At 39.7% G+C, this 9,772-nt stretch overlaps 1 protein-coding gene across 2 annotated transcripts in view; it reads right to left on the reverse strand.

Moving 5' to 3' along the window:
* Positions 1–8,418, reverse strand: part of KLHL31 (kelch like family member 31) — a 31,005-nt gene extending 22,587 nt beyond the window's left edge. Inside the window, exon 1 of one of the 2 annotated variants that reach the window (XM_069070629.1) lies at positions 8,163–8,418. The gene's annotated coding sequence lies outside the window, so the exon portion shown is untranslated. The remainder of the gene's footprint in view (positions 1–8,162) is intronic. The other variant, XM_069070631.1, reaches the window with a different exon arrangement.
* Positions 8,419–9,772: the final 1,354 nt, after the last annotated feature.

Genomic DNA, 9,772 nt, shown 5'->3' on the forward strand with positions numbered 1-9,772 from the left:
GAAAGAAGGAAAGAAGGAAAGAAAGAAAGAAGGAAAGAAAGAAGGAAAGAAAGAAGGAAAGAAAGAAAGAGAGAAAGAAAGAGAGAGAAAGAGAAGGAGAGAGAGGGAGAGAGAGAAAGAAAGGAAAGAAAGAGAGGAAGGAAGGAAAGAAGGAAGGAAAGAAGGAAGGAAGGAAGGAAGGAAGGAAGGAAGGAAGGAAGGAAGGAAGGAAGGAAGGAAGGAAGGAAGGAAGAAAAGAAGACTACAATAATGTAAGTGAAAACAATACAAAAAAAGCAGGCAAACTCAGATGAATTTCAATGACCACTCTTGGTTGCAACCATAGAAGTGAAGATCATGTATACTTCTGAGAGAAATAATCATTTCTCTCTTATATTGATAACCAATTATTGAATTTGGACTAAGGTTTTTTCCCCTTCTTATTTCCTCATTCAGAAATCAGCCCGGGTAGCTTATCCAGCTGGCCTTTGAAGGGCAGGGCTGATGATAAGATTAAATGGGAAAACTCAGATCTAAACAAAAGGTAAAGAAATTCTAGTTTAGGTGAACTGTTGGATTCTGGTTCATTGTGTTTTAGTCAGATAGGTCTGGGTGGAAGGGAATTCCCTCTTTTGTATAGATTACCCTAAATGTGGTGGTATGATAAGTCCCTTTGACCAAGACTCTAACCTTTCATTAGAAGAAGCTCATCTCTCATTATAAAGTTCAATCTCTTATTACTTGTTAACCAGTCAGAGTTGATTTCCACCTTCAGGAATATCCACTCTTCTGAGGCCATTTAAGTATTAAATGTTCTATGAGGGGTCTTTGGTTTAAGAGAGATGGTCAAATGACCCTTTTATTTTATCCACTAGCAATAATTAATAAAATGATTAATTACTCAGAAACTATGTCTCTTGAATTCGTTATTCATCATATTTCCTTCCTCTGGGTAGAGAGGTGCGTATCTATGGGAATGGAATATTGAATACTCTATCAGCTGTGGTCATTTTTGCTTACTTTTTTTTTTTTGCTAGGAGGGAGGTATCAGTGCAGGGAATAGCATATGCATATTGGGAAATGTCTGTAGTCATCAGGTATCAATAAAACTTTTAAAAAGGGAAGGATTGAAGGGTCAGATTATCAATGACCAGAAACACATTGTCTTTTTTTTTTTTTGTCTTTTTGGAGGGAGGAAGGCAGGGCAATTGGGGTTAAGTGACTTGCCCAAGGTCACACAGCTAGTAAATGTGTCAATTGTCTGAGACTGGATTTGAACTCAGGTCCTCCTGACTCCAGGGCCAGTGTTCTATTCACTGCACCACCTAGTTGCCTCTAGAAGCCCATTTTCTAAAGCATAAGAGGAGTGGGATTCTCTTTTGCCCTCAGGAAGGCTCCTGAAGTGTGCACCCAGTGTTTGGGCTCAGACTCCTAATGGTAACAGCAACTGCCAAAGTGTATTTAAAAAAAAAAGATATGGGAACAGAATGCAAAAACAAATGGGATATTTTTAAAGCTTCCATGCATATTTTTCCCTTTAACAAGTTGTAAATACTTTGAAGTTTGTAAGATTGAGAGGCAGTCTGGCATAATAGTTTAAGTACTAGACTTGGGAAGGGAAAAATCTGGGTTCAGACTAAGGTTTGAACCTGAAGTCAGGAAGACCTAAGTTCAAATTTCCAGCCTCAGACATGTCCTAGCTGTATGACCCTGGGCAAGTCACTTAACCTATGTCTGCTTCATTTTCCTCATTTGTAAAATGGGGATAATAAAAGCACCTGCCTTCTAGGGTTGTTGTGAAAAAAAAAAAACAGATATTGTTTGTAAAGGGCTTTGTAAACCTTAAAGTGCTATATAAATTCTAATTAAAATAACTAAAATATCCCTGTCTTTGATATTTAATAGCTGTGTAACTTTAGAAAAGTCATTTCTCTATCCAAGTATCTCAAATGAGATCATGTATATTCAGTGCTACATAAATGTGAACTATGTGGGTTTTTATTCCTTATTTTGTTTGGTCTGATCCTCCGTCTCTTCATCAGTAAATGGGGATAATAGCACCTATAGATACTGTCTTTCAGGGTTGATGTAAGGCTTGACGATGATAATATACATTTGAAGCTATTAAGATGTCATGTAGAATTTTATTTGTCTGGGTCTCAGTTTCCTCATCTGAAAAATGGGCATAATAAGGCCTATCCTTACCTCATATGGCTGTTGTAGGGTTCACATGAAGTGCTAGGGACATGTCAACTATTATCATGTAGGATTTTATTTCTTATTTCATGTCATTTTAAGGTTACTATGTTTATATTGAAATTATATCATTTATAACATAAAATAACTTAATTAAAAGAGAAGTAGGGTAGTGTGCATTGGAGTCAGGAAGACCTGGGTTCAGGTCTGACCTGTGACACAATATTAGCTGTGTGACTCTGGTTAAATCCTCTAACTTCTTGGTGATCCAGGTAACTCACTAAGATCACCTTGCAACTGGGAACTTCCTCTACCAATGAAGCTACAGGCTCAGTCCCCTCAGTGTTATTTTTAAAGAACCAGATCCTTATAATAAATACCTTACTATGACTTTGAACCATCCATATTTATTGGTTTTCATTCCTTTCAATTGTCTGACTCTTTGAGACCCTATTTAGGGTTTTCTTGGCAAAGATACTGGAGTGATTTACCATTTCCTTCTCCAGCTCATTTTACAGATGAGGAAACTGAGGCAAAGAGGGTTAAGTGACTTGCCCAGATTCATACAGTTAATAAATGAGATCAGTTTTGAACTCAGGAAGATGAGCCTTCCTGGTCCCAGGCCCCTCACTCTATCCACTGCACCACCTAGCTGCCCACATTTATTACATACCTCCAAAAGTGGTAAGAAAATGTGGTAAAGGGAGTCTTTATAGCAGCAACAACTGCTGTTTGTAGATGTGTATCAAAGATTCCTAGTTGTTTGTGGAGCAACTCCAACACAGGCAGATCTGGGCTACCAGAACAGGGTTTAGACAGAAAACAGTTCTGTGATGAAGGGCCGCTCCATACCTGTGCACACAAAGTGCTTTTCTTCACAGATTTGTGACTGTATGTAATTTCTCTCTTATCTGCTTCACCAGTTATACCACTGGGAATGTAATATGGTAGAGAAAAAGATTTGAGCCTTAGTCCTAGCTCCTAAATTTAGCTGGTATGACCTTCCATTTCTGATCTTCAGTTTTCCCAATTGTAAGATAAAAGGGCTGGACTCAATAAAATCTCTACATTTACATAAACTCTTTAATTTATTCAGTGCTTAAGGTCTTTGAAAGGAAATGTGGATTCAGTAGAAAGAATCCTGGTTTTGGACTTAAATTCTGGTTCTGGCTCCTTGGGCTCATCTATAAAATGAGCAGGTAGGCCTAGATGACCACGAGGAATCCTTCCAGCTCTAACACCATGATCCCTAAATTAGTACCTCCTAGACCCTGGGCAGAAATGGGGTAGAAGAGACATCATTTCACCTGGCAAATTTTTGCTTCATAGCCCATAAGCCAAATTCACTCTAGATGGAGGGTTGTTACTGGAGGGGAAGGGGGTGTCCATCAATTTATTTAAAAAAATTTTTTGACAAATATTTGTCAGTATAATTGGTTTCCTTTACAAATTATTTTCTATTATTTATGTGTATTTAAATATTCATAATATTTTATAATTTATTTTATTTTTATACATTTGAAAGTGTTATTTTGAGAAGCGATGCCTAGGTTTCCCCACACAGACCAAAGGGAGTCCATGGTACACAAAAAGATAAAAAATCCCTGCTCTAGGTCATATAGACATTTTGGCTTTGTTTCTAACATTTATGGCTCTATTAGCATCACAATATATTAGAAATCACAATGAAGGGCATGACTTTTCATATATTTTCACATTGTTCAGATTACTTGGTTTGATCACTGACTATAATTTATTGTCTTTTCCCAACGAACTCCCAAAGATAAATCACTGAGATTGAATTTATTCTAGCACCTGTGTCCTAGATGTAATTTGATACAGCAAGTTATCCCTCAGATGAAATATTTCCTCCACTCATTTAAAGAGATTAAGCCTCTTGAATATGCAGTGCTAGAGAGTGAGAGGATTGTCACCAAAGTCTATAATATCAGGAAGGATATAGGTAAGGTAAATGAACCTTTTATCTAGATCTCAGAATATAAGATTAAGAGAACACCGTAAATGTTAAAGAAGCCTGTCCTTAGACAAATAAATAAAAGAAAGTATTTCTTTGAGGAGCAGTTAATATATATATATATATATACACATATATATATATACGAAACCATAAATGGGCTTAAGATGAACTTAGCGAGGAGATCCAGAGCAGAAAAAGGTTCAGAAAATTTGGGGCTGGTGGCCCAGACTGATAGACCCTGCTGATGGGGAGGCTGAAGTTATTGGATCACTGAAGTTCGGGACCTCTGACCTGCAGTAGGGTTAAAACCGATCAGGTCTCCATACTAAGTCCATCACAACTATGGTGAGTCTCTGGGAGTGGAGGCCATCATGCTGACCAAGGAACATGGAACTGGTTCAGGCAGTAAACAGAGCAGATTAAAACTCCTGTGCTGATCAGTAGTAGGACTGGGCCTTGAGCTGCACTTGCATTCTGGGTAAGATATGGAGGAAATGCAATCTCTTCTGCATCCCTCCCCGAAAAGGCTTAGACTGACATATTACCATGACTGGCCAGACAGAGGACCAGCCCAAGTTGGGAGAAACAGGTCCCAAAAAGATTGGTCTCAAAGTGATTCATTCTCTCTCTCTCTCCTCTCTCTTCTCTCCTCTCTCCTCTCTCCTTCTCCTCTCTCCTCTCTCCTCTCTCCTCTCTTCCTGTCTCTCTTTCTCTTCCTCTTCTCTCTCTCTGTCTCTCTCTCTCTCCTCTCTCTGTCTGTCTGTCTGTCTGTCTGTCTGTCTGTCTGTCTGTCTCTCTCTCTCTCTCTCTCTCTCTGTCTCTCTCTCTCTCTCTCTTTCTCTCTCTGTCTCTCTCTCTCTCAATTTGCCACAACACATCATGAAGATCATCTATTAAGTCATGGAGAGATTGCTATCTGTACTAGTGGAGAAAACACCTACATACTCATGAACTTCAGATATTTTACGGAAGAGAAATAAAATGATGATAATAAGAGACGTGTTATGGATCTCAGATTTGTTACAAGGAAAATAGAATCTAAGGATTTAGGAACTGGAAGGGACCTGAGAGATCCTTGAGTTTAACTCGATCGCTTTACAGGTGAGGTACCTGAGGTCCAGTGAAGGGAAGGCATTTTTGCTTTGCTAATCTTTTAAAGTGTGAGCTGCTAGTATCCATGGGATGTCAAATTGAAGGGCGTTACCATAAGTATGATTTAGTAGTCCTAGAGAATCATCTTGCCAGGAACAAAACGAAAACATTTCAGTTTTCATAACTAAAAGAATGGCCAGTATCCCTATATCCCGCCTAAGTCAAATTGCTCTCTCTTTGTGGTTGCTCGTCCTTCATTTTCGAAGAGGACCAATGACATCACGGGATGATGTGTTGACTTGTCCTTGAATTGAATTTAAGTGAGGTGGAATTGCACGAAGTTATCAGCTTCACTTTTCCAGAGTCATGGGAGTCCAGTGGCAAGGCAAAAGGCAAGACTACTGGCGATGGCCCAGGATACAGTGGGTGACCTTGGTGTCTTTGATCACTGACTGAGCTTTAAGTGATCCATAGCCCTTAATGGCCACTGGAACAAGTTGTTCTCATTCACCCGTTCCACCAGGGAAAGTCTTAGCATGCTTGGGGTAGACATCTCTCTGACTTGATAATGGGTTTGAGGCCTGTTTGGTTACCCTCAACCTGGTTTAGCCAAGATGATTTTATCAGAGTGTAGCCACTACGCATGTTATAGCTTCCCTCTTTAAACACATTTCTGGTAACAGCTCCTAGTATTATCATAATTCTAGCGACACATGGTGCCTTTTGGAAGTGTCTGAAATTAGCTAGGTTACTGCCAAATCCCACTCTCTGTGAGTCTCGATTTCCTTGCCAATCAATAAACAAGCATTTATTTAGTACTTAATATGTGCCAGGTTGGACTAGATGGTGTTTTAAGATTTCTTCCAACCCAAGATGGAGGATCCTAACAGTCTGTGATTTCATCAGTTTTGGAAATGAAGAAACTCCTCTTACTTATGCAGATCTGCAACTTTTCTAAAATTTAGTCTTTAGCTGCCTGGGAGGGCATTGAGAAGTTGAATGATTTGCCTAGCATCGTATAAACAATAAGCTGGAGAGGTGGGACCTGAACCCAGCTCTTCCTGACTCTTAGGTCAGCCCTCTATTCACTACACTATGATGTTTCACATATATACCTGTGTATATAAGGTGTCCCAAAAGTATTAGAGCAGTTTTAAGCTTTAATAGTACTAAGGCTTTTGTAATAGATCTGTCTGTCTATGTTTCTATGTATCTTTGTGGGGCAGGTAGGTGGCAAAGTGAATAGAGGGCTAGGCCTGGAGTCAAGAAGACTTATCTTCCTGAGTTCAAATCTGGCCTCAGACACTTACTAGTTGTGTGACTCTGGGCAAGTCACTTAACCTTGTTTGCCTTAGTTTCCTCACCTATACAATGAGCTGAAGAAGGAAAAGGTGAACCACTCCAGTATCTTTGCCAAGAAAACCCCAAATAGAGGTATGAAGAGTTGGACATGACTGAAAGGACTGAACAACAACAAAACTGTCCTTTCTGTTTAAAAGAAAAAAATATTTAAGTTTACGATATTTTTTTTTCTTTTCTCTGTTCTGTATTTGTGTTCTGGCATTTGAGTCAAATGAAATGAAAAAAAAAAAAAAACACGTGCTCTCTCTGTGTCTCTTTTAGGAGAGAGACTAGGTCTGTGATTTCATTGAGATAAGGAACTCCCATTCGAGGAAACTCCCTCTGAGACCAATGCAAGTTAATACCTTTTCTCCAATTCATTCAGAGCCTTAGGGACTTGCTAGAGCACTGAACTGAATGACTTGCTGGGGTCACACAGCCAGTAGGGATCCAAGGCAGGATTTGAACCTAGGGTTTCCTGAACAGCTTACTGTCCATTATATTATTTTGCATATACTCACATGCCTGCATTTATTTCAAGTCATTATTAGAGAGGATTGTTAGTTTACCTTTAGGCTTTTTTGGGAGGGAAAGGGGGAAAAGAAGGAAGGGGAGGACCCCTGGGGATAGGACTCCAGTCAGGGCAAGATATAAAGCCATGTGTTCTAAAGCATCAGTGTCATTCCCAAGCTGAGTTAGCTGGGTGTCCAAAATGTCTTATAGCTGGAGAGGTGAATCAGCTGCTCCCTCTGCCCCCTCCCTTCCACATTCCAATGGCTGCATCTGTTGAAGCCTATCAGAGTTAGCTCCAGGAATAGTAACAGAAAGGAGGGGCCTGGCCCAGCTTGCCATTTTAAGTTAGGTCCGGTTTAAGGTGCATTTGCTTCTTACATGTCTAATGTACCTCTTTGAAATTTAGATTAAAGAACCTACATAGACACAAGACAATATGATAATTCAAAGACAATATGTTTTATAAATGCTGAGTGAAGGAGTTGGGTTGTTGTCCATGCTGATAAAGATGCTTTTGACAGTCATCTAAAGCGTGAGTCCTGTGGTATTCTATTGGTTGCATTCTGAGATAGCTATATATATATATATTAAATATAATCTGTTTTGTGCTAAATAGAGGCAAGGAGTCTACACTTTGTGGGTAATATATTTTCCTCTCTACTAAGCCATGAAGAAAAATTCTCCATGATCAAATATGGGAACTTCAAACTAGATGGAAAACGTGGGATTTGAAAAAAATACCCTAAAATACCATCCTTTCTCCCCCCCCCCCATGCTATCAAAATTAGTTGTGATCCTTCAAATAACAACCAAGTTAGGTTTCAACCCCTTTCATGTTTTCCGAAAATTTTCTTTTCCCTGCTACTTTACATGAAACAATTCCCTAGTTTGAACTTCGGCTTAAGATCTTGGACATGGCTAATTTGCACCAGCTGTAGTCTCTCCTCTACAGGATTAAAACAAAAAATAAAACATGAAACTTCTTTGTATGTCCTAACCCCAACTAGGCACACACCCAGAACACAAGAGGCAGACCTGCTAAGAGGGCAACCCCAGTTCTTACCCAATACTGGCCCAGAAATCCAAAATGAAGCCTCTGTACTGAGCTCTTCTTGGTAGGCAACCTGAGGGTAGAATGAGAGAGACAGAGGGAAAGGGGGAAAGAGAGAAACAGAGGGAAAGAAAGAACAAGGAAAAATCCCACCGAGCTGCCAACAGGCACCTGACAAGCCCCAGCCGCAGCGATTTCTAGTGTGACCCTTTCCTGTCACTCTGAAGAAGGGAGCCTGGAGACTGCGCGCTGGGACAGTGAACATGACCCCTCCTGGCCACCCAGGGCCAGAGGGAGGGACTGGGCTTGGTAGGAAGGAGTTGGATTTCTCAGCCTGTCCAACTTATAAAAGTCAAGAGATCAATTGACCTGAGTTGATAATAAGAATATATTTTAGGGGGATGTGGAGGTTTTGGGGTGTAGGGTGGGGAAGGGGGCCCGTGGATTAAAAAAGATAACTCTTCAGAGATATATAAGATGATCATTACAATCTCTTTGGGAAGATATTAACTGTTATAAATAGATTGGACAGATGTTAAGAGAGTAGTTGATATTTACTGGCTCCATTGCATTTTGTTATTAGTCAACAGACAGCTGGGTGACAAAATGGATAGATCACTGGACTTGGAATCAGGAAGACCTGAATTGAAATTCTGAATTAGATTCTAGGTGTGTGACCTTGGGCAAGTCATTTAACTTCTTTCAGACTTAGTTTCCCTGTCGAAAAAATGGCAATAAGAATAGCACCTATCGGGTGGGTGTGAGGATAAAATGAAATAATATTTGCAAACCTTAAAGTGTTATATAAATGCTAGCTATTATTATCAACAAGCATTTATTAAGTACTTACTGTGTGCCAGGATTATCTCCCATTTACACTGTATATATTTTGCATGTGTATTGTTTGCATATTCTCTCTCCCAACAGAATGTGAACTACTTGAAGTCAGGAACTGTGTTTTTGTCTTTTGTTGTATCCTCAGAACTGAGTATGATGCCTACCACATAGAAAACTTAATAAATGCTTGTTGAGGGGCACCTAGGTGGTCCAGTGAATAGAACACTGGGCCCTGGACTCAGGAGGATCTGAGTTCAAATAAGCCTCAGACACTTAACACTTACTAGCTGTGTGACCTTGGGCAAGTCACTTAACCCCAACTGCTTTGTCTTCCTGCCTCAAAAAAAAAAAGATAATTGTTTATTGACTTACAAGGCACTGTGCTAAGCACTAGGGGTTCAAAGGAAAAACAAAAACAAAAACAAAAAGAGCATTAAGTCCCAGCACTGTGCTAAGTACTTTACAAATATCATCTCATTTAATCTTCACAACAATCCTGGGAAATAGGTGCTATTATCCCCATTTCAGAGCTTGGCATTACAAGGTAACAGGCAGCAAGTTAGGTGACTTGCCCAGGGTCACAAAGCTAATAACTTGCCACCACTGTATTTGATTTCAGGTCTTCCTGGCTCCAGAACTAGGGCTCTATCCACTGTACCAGTCTATATGCTTGGGGAGCTTACATTCTCTCTCTTTTTTATTTTAATTTTTTGCTTTTTGGAGGGGCAATTGGGGTTAAGTGACTTGCCCAAGGTCACATGGCTACTAAGTGTTAAGTGTCTGAG

The sequence above is a fragment of the Petaurus breviceps genome, unplaced genomic scaffold (genome assembly GCF_028583685.1).
Source record: "Petaurus breviceps papuanus isolate PSGF00001 unplaced genomic scaffold, PetGlider_PUasm1.0 90822, whole genome shotgun sequence".
In the NCBI taxonomy this organism is placed as follows: domain Eukaryota; kingdom Metazoa; phylum Chordata; class Mammalia; order Diprotodontia; family Petauridae; genus Petaurus; species Petaurus breviceps.